A 6,307-nucleotide genomic window follows, 5' to 3' on the forward strand; every position below is an offset into this window, starting at 1 on the left:
GCCTATGCCATACCACTTTTATCCACTGGGTGGAGGGATGGCATTTTTAAAATAAAAATTAAACCTTAAATCCGAGACCAAAGCCATTTACAACAGTAACTATCTGACGCGTGTGCTTCTCATGCTTAAACGCACAGACAATCTATGTAAACGCTTCTTTAAAACATATCGTGAAATCATGTTTCTTCTTACTCGTTTGTGATTGGTTCAAGCGATGCATTGTGTAACGCCTCATTCAAAGTATTGCTCTAAATGTCCATCTAGCAGCAATCGGTAAGGATTTTCAAACTTTCTAAGTAATGGAACGTGAAAGTGCAGGTATCTGGGCATCCTCTCTGATGTAATTGTGTAGGTTATTGTAAGGACTCTAAACGTGAAGTTTAAGACGGCAAATACAGTCCTTTGCTAAAAGTGGAGGAAGGTATCGCTTCTCGGCCTTTTGGCTAAGATCAAGTGTAGTATCTGTTCTTATCAGTTTAATATCTGATACGTCCCCTACCCGGGGACCATATATTAAATTGATTTTTGGAACAGGGAGATGGAATAGGGGCTTGCTCCGTCCACTCCACGCATCGACCCGGTATTGCAGTACCTCCGGGAACGGTGCACCCCCCTCTATGTGTCGAATGGTAATATAACTGTAGACTACTGTGCTTGAAAAATCCCACGCAGTGTCAGTGACGTGGTCATGGCTATTTCTTCGCTAATCTGACGAACGAGAAGATAAATAGTGTTGAGAATGACAGTAGCGGTATGTTTGAACTTTTCCAATGCATTCATTTCGGGGAGGCTTTCAGCTGTAGGCTACGTGCGACCTCCTGAAAAATCAACAGGCGAGCTAGGCCTATGTCAATCACTGAACTTTGCTATCAATCAGTAATCAGAAGAAATTATCTCTCAGGTGCCCTTCTAATATCTTCAATGGTTTTACATGCATGTGTGGATATATTAGCGTATGATACTACCCCATTATTTTGTTAGAGTGGATTCAACAGCAAGCGAAGGTCCGGTACAAACCAGAAGCTGCAAAGGGAGATAAACCCTGAACCAAATACACACACCTTCCAGGAAGTTGCTTAACATGGTGCTTGTAGTGAGGCTCACAGTAGTGTATGGCTTTCTTGGCTAATAATCAGATTTTTGGACTTCACAACTTAAGTGACGCACGTGGAAACACATCATTGATATGTATTGTTAAAATCTTACTTGCATGTATATTTTAGAGCTAGCCTAATTTTTTACTATTTAAGAACATTAAATGTTTGGAGTAGACCATTACTGGCAAAATGGACATTGCCTCAGTTTGACCACTAGGTGTCACCCTATAATTGGTGTGTGCAGAGCCGCGTGTGCGTGGTTAAAGCTCCTTACAAAATTATTTGAGTATAGTCTAGTTGTATCCCCCATAGGCCCAATAGTAAACCCAGAAATGTTGAGTACCCTAAAATTGTATTGCAGAAATGTCATCGATAGGCCTAGTGGATGGAATTCAACTTGGTTGCTAAAAGTTGCACTTTGGGCAATTAGCATAATAAAATAATTAAAAGGTGAATAAGTATATAAGTATATATAGTATCAACAATAGGTCAACACTGCCTCCTGACTAGGTTCCTTAAAGGTTTTCACCAACTCAGACCCCCAAGTATATGTGTTTTCCCTTGGAAAAAATATTTTTAGCCTGGCTTTATCACACAAGCTGATTTTGTTTGTAAGCAAATAAGCACATATTTAATGAGGGCCTCATTTGCATATGTAAACATTAAAATAGAAAAAACTTGCAATACATTTTTTTCTCATCTTAACATAAGTCATCAACTGAGAGTTTCATGGTGATATCTACAATTTTAAAAGTTTACCCTATTCACCTTTTAATTATCTTATTATGCTTATTATGCAAATTGCCCAAAGTGCAACTTTTAGCAACCAAGTTGAATTCCATCCACTAGGCCTATCGATGACATTTCTGCAATACAATTTTAGGGTACTCAACATTTCTGGGTTTACTATTGGGCCTATGGGGGATACAACTAGACTATACTCAAACTAGATGTACCGCATAGCGGTACAAAATATGACCGCCGCTCAGTCCTGTACATCCGTTCCGCGAAAATAAATCACACTTCAATTTGTCTCCATATTTTACTCCATCCCCCACTCTTGAAACTTTTGTGTATGCTTGTTAGGCATGCCTGAGTGTGTGTGTGCGGCTGCACAGAAAGTAGCCTACTGGTGCTGAAAAGGTGAATAGATTGTAGAATAGCCAAAGAAGATGTAGCATTGTTATAAAACCTTTTAAATCTCTAAACAATCACAAGTAGGGCAGTTCATCACAGTTCATCCATTGCAACTGGATTGATGAAAGGTCACTTACACCTGTAGGCTACATTGTATTTGGGAAAAGCAAAAAGGTATCAGCATAATGTTATTTATTTATTTATTTATTTATTTATTTATTTTTATGTATTTATAAACAAAAACATCTCTGTCAGTTCCATGCCGTTTTCAACAGCTATCAAAACAAAGGTCATTTTGGATGGATGGATTTTTTGTGAATGTTTCTTCTTCTACATAAGATTTTAGTCATCTTTAGTTCATGTAATACTTTATTGTCAATGCACAAATTAAGTAACAGTAGTCTGAAACGTTATTGTTAATGCACAAATTAAGTAACAGTAGCCTAGTCTGAAACGAAATGCTGTTTTACATCTAACCAGTGGTGCAAATAACTGACATGTCCAAATGGGCCTTGATGAAATGCGCCGCTAGACTGTTCATACATATTTTAACGGGCCAAAGTTGAAGAGCTTTTGTCCGTTATTGTTCGTTACAAAATATAGGCTGATTCATGTTCCCTTGCATTGTTTAACTGAGGTCCATGGCTAGTCTGGCTTTCATCAGACCAAGCTCAATCTTTTAAGAAATCAAAAAATAAATAGCGGGCAGATCAGGCTGGGTTCACCCAGCCTAGTCCATAGGCACCGATATTGTTTAATTTTCGATTGAGATATACACGCTCTGGCTATTCTAAATGCAAAAATGCATCAGGGAGTTATGACAAAACGGTAACTAACAAACTAGATCCTAATAGAAAGCTGTTAGCTTCCCTAAGCTACAGGTAGGATTAGGCCTATTTACAACATAAATTCTCAATAGGCTATGCTGGCGACACAAATAAAATAATGGCTTACGCCTTACAGTATCAAGCGGACTTAAACTGTCATATCGTGGCGAAAAGTTGTAATAACATTCACGCAGCTCATGAGTCAAGGAAAGCGCGAATGAAGTAGCCACTTCTAAATGGGACCCACTACACAGTAGCTTAAGGTGTTTTAAGCAGCCATAATGAAATGAAGGTGTCATTGTTTGGATACTTCACACACACGTGCTTTTTAATTTCACAGACTACAACTACCAAGCTGTAATCAAAGCACATCGATTCCCCTCTCACACCCTGCGCACTTTAAAACAAAATAAACAGGCGTCTCAGTCTCACGCATGTATAGGCAAAACTGTATCAGACCGGTGTAACGTTGGTAAATCTTCCATTGCACAGAATGATTTTGTAGCACGTGCAATAAATGACAGTCGAAAGATACAAACAGTGCTGCTATACATTTGCTTGGTATAACCGCATTTATAGTTTTCTACAAATGCAATAAATCAAATGCCTCCATCACTCAACCAACGCTAACGGTAACATTACCTAGGTCCTTATTGATATTACAAGATTAACGTACCTGCAGTAAAAACCAAGCATGTCCGATAAACATCCTCAGATTTATTTCGGCTTCAAGAAGAAATGGGAATTACACTTCATGTGAACATAGTCCTATCCTTATTAGATGTTATGATAAGCGTCCATTGTTTTTTCCAACCCACTTTTAACTTCCAACAAAATTACGTCTCACTGCAACGATGCGCCATCTAGTGGACAAACGACTACTTCTCGCCAATACTGAAAATGCAGCCATGATGATGATGATGAATATTTATTTTGGCTTTCTTTTAATACTACTGAATTTGTAATTATGTATCGGCCGTTCTAATACCGATAGTATGTGGGTGCCTGTGTGTGTGCATGTGTATATGTGTGCACCGCCATTTACAGGCCAATGAGTGTACAGTCACTAAATGTACACGGGGACAAAATTAAAATTTTCCCTAAAAGTCTAGTGGGGCTACATACCCACCAAATTTCATGTACCCCGGTGGTTCAGTGTCCCGGGTATCAATGACCAAAAATTCAGGGAGTAGATGACGGGAAAAATTCTTGAATTGTGTGCATGTGTGCGGTACAAATTTATGTTTATGTGTGTGTGGGGGTGTGTGTGTGTGTGTATGTGCGTGCTTTGTGTTTGTTTGCCTGCATATGTGTGTTTGTGCATGCATGCGTACATATGTCTACTGTGTGAGTATGTGTCATAATTATGATTACTGTAAATGTGTGTGTGTGCGTGTGTATCTGTTTATGCACATGTGTGCACATGGAATGGGTTAACATGACCCCTGGAGGCAAACATACGGAAAAAAATTGGTCATCCTAGGCCCTACAGTTCTCAAGATATTCACAGAGAACTGTGTTCGCCCTACCCTCCCTTTCGGGGTCCAGTCCAGCGGGGGGGGCTACAGATCAAAACGAAGAATGACGGTTCCATGCTATCCATGTGGGGTACATGCCCACCAAGTTTTGTGTACCCCGGTCTTTCAGTGTCCCGGGAATCCTTTGTTGGTGTCGCCACTAAATGTACACATAAATTATTTTATTGTAAGGCCCCCCATGAACGAAAGTACACAAAACTTGGCATGCATTCGTAGGGTGTCATAATGATCCTACACTTTTAATTTCGTGCAGTTTTGACCTTGTCAGCCAGAGATATTGTGATGAAAACACCTAATTTTTTGCTTTTTAATTTTTAACTAGGTGGCGCTATACATGAAATAAGTGGTAATGGGATGGGTTGACATGCCCCTTAAGACCAACATACATAAAAAAGGTGGACCTCCTAGGCCCTACGGTTCTCGAGATATTCACAGAAAACTGTCTCCGGCCACCTACAGGCCAGTTGGTGTATAGTAACATAAATTAATTTATTGTGTGGCCCCCCATGAACGGAATTCCACAAAACTTGGCGTGCATACAGAGGGTGTCATAATGATCCTACACTTCCAATTTCGTGCAGTTTTGACTATGTTAGGTCACAGATACCTTCAATTACAACACCTCATTTTTACTTTTTTGTGTTTAACTAGGTGGCTTTATACATGAAATGAGTGGTTATGGAATGGGTTGACATGGCCCCTTGAGATCAACATACAAAAAAAAATGGTCCTCCTAAACCCTACGGTTTTCGAGATATTCACAGAAAACTGTGTCTGCCCTACCCTCCTTTCGGGGGGTCCAGTCCAGCGGGGGGGCTACAGATCAAAACGAAAACGATGGTTCCATGCTATCCATGTGTGTCCCGGGAATCATTGACGGAAATTTGGGCATGCGAAAAAAAAAAAAAAAAAAAAATCTGACTAAACCTATAGCGGCGGTCATAATAATTTTGTAAGGAGCTTTAACCACGCACACGCGGCTCTGCACACACCAATTATAGGGTGACACCTAGTGGTCAAACTGAGGCAATGTCCATTTTGCCAGTAATGGTCTACTCCAAACATTTAATGTTCTTAAATAGTAAAAAATAGGCTAGCTCTAAAATATACATGCAAGTAAGATTTTAACAATACATATCAATGATGTGTTTCCACGTGCGTCACTTAAGTTGTGAAGTCCAAAAATCTGATTATTAGCCAAGAAAGCCATACACTACTGTGAGCCTCACTACAAGCACCATGTTAAGCAACTTCCTGGAAGGTGTGTGTATTTGGTTCAGGGTTTATCTCCCTTTGCAGCTTCTGGTTTGTACCGGACCTTCGCTTGCTGTTGAATCCACTCTAACAAAATAATGGGGTAGTATCATACGCTAATATATCCACACATGCATGTAAAACCATTGAAGATATTAGAAGGGCACCTGAGAGATAATTTCTTCTGATTACTGATTGGATAGCAAAGTTCAGTGATTGACATAGGCCTAGCTCGCCTGTTGATTTTTCAGGAGGTCGCACGTAGCCTACAGCTGAAAGCCTACCCGAAATGAAGGCATTGGAAAAGTTCAAACATACCGCTACTGTCATTATCAACACTATTTATCTCCTCGTTCGTCAGATTAGCGAAGAAATAACCAAGACCACGTCACTGACACTGCGTGGGCTCTTTCAAGCACAGTAGTCTATAGCTACATTACCATTCGACACATAG

General features: G+C 39.9%; 1 non-coding gene across 1 annotated transcript; it reads left to right on the top strand.

Annotated features, from left to right (window-relative positions):
- The first annotated feature begins 423 nt into the window (after positions 1 to 423).
- LOC125307734 lies at positions 424 to 614 on the top strand. Its single transcript, XR_007195770.1, has one exon. It is a non-coding gene; the product is annotated as a U2 spliceosomal RNA (small nuclear RNA).
- The last annotated feature ends 5,693 nt before the right edge of the window (positions 615 to 6,307 follow it).

Source organism: Alosa alosa, chromosome 14, assembly GCF_017589495.1.
Source record: "Alosa alosa isolate M-15738 ecotype Scorff River chromosome 14, AALO_Geno_1.1, whole genome shotgun sequence".
In the NCBI taxonomy this organism is placed as follows: Eukaryota; Metazoa; Chordata; class Actinopteri; order Clupeiformes; family Clupeidae; genus Alosa; species Alosa alosa.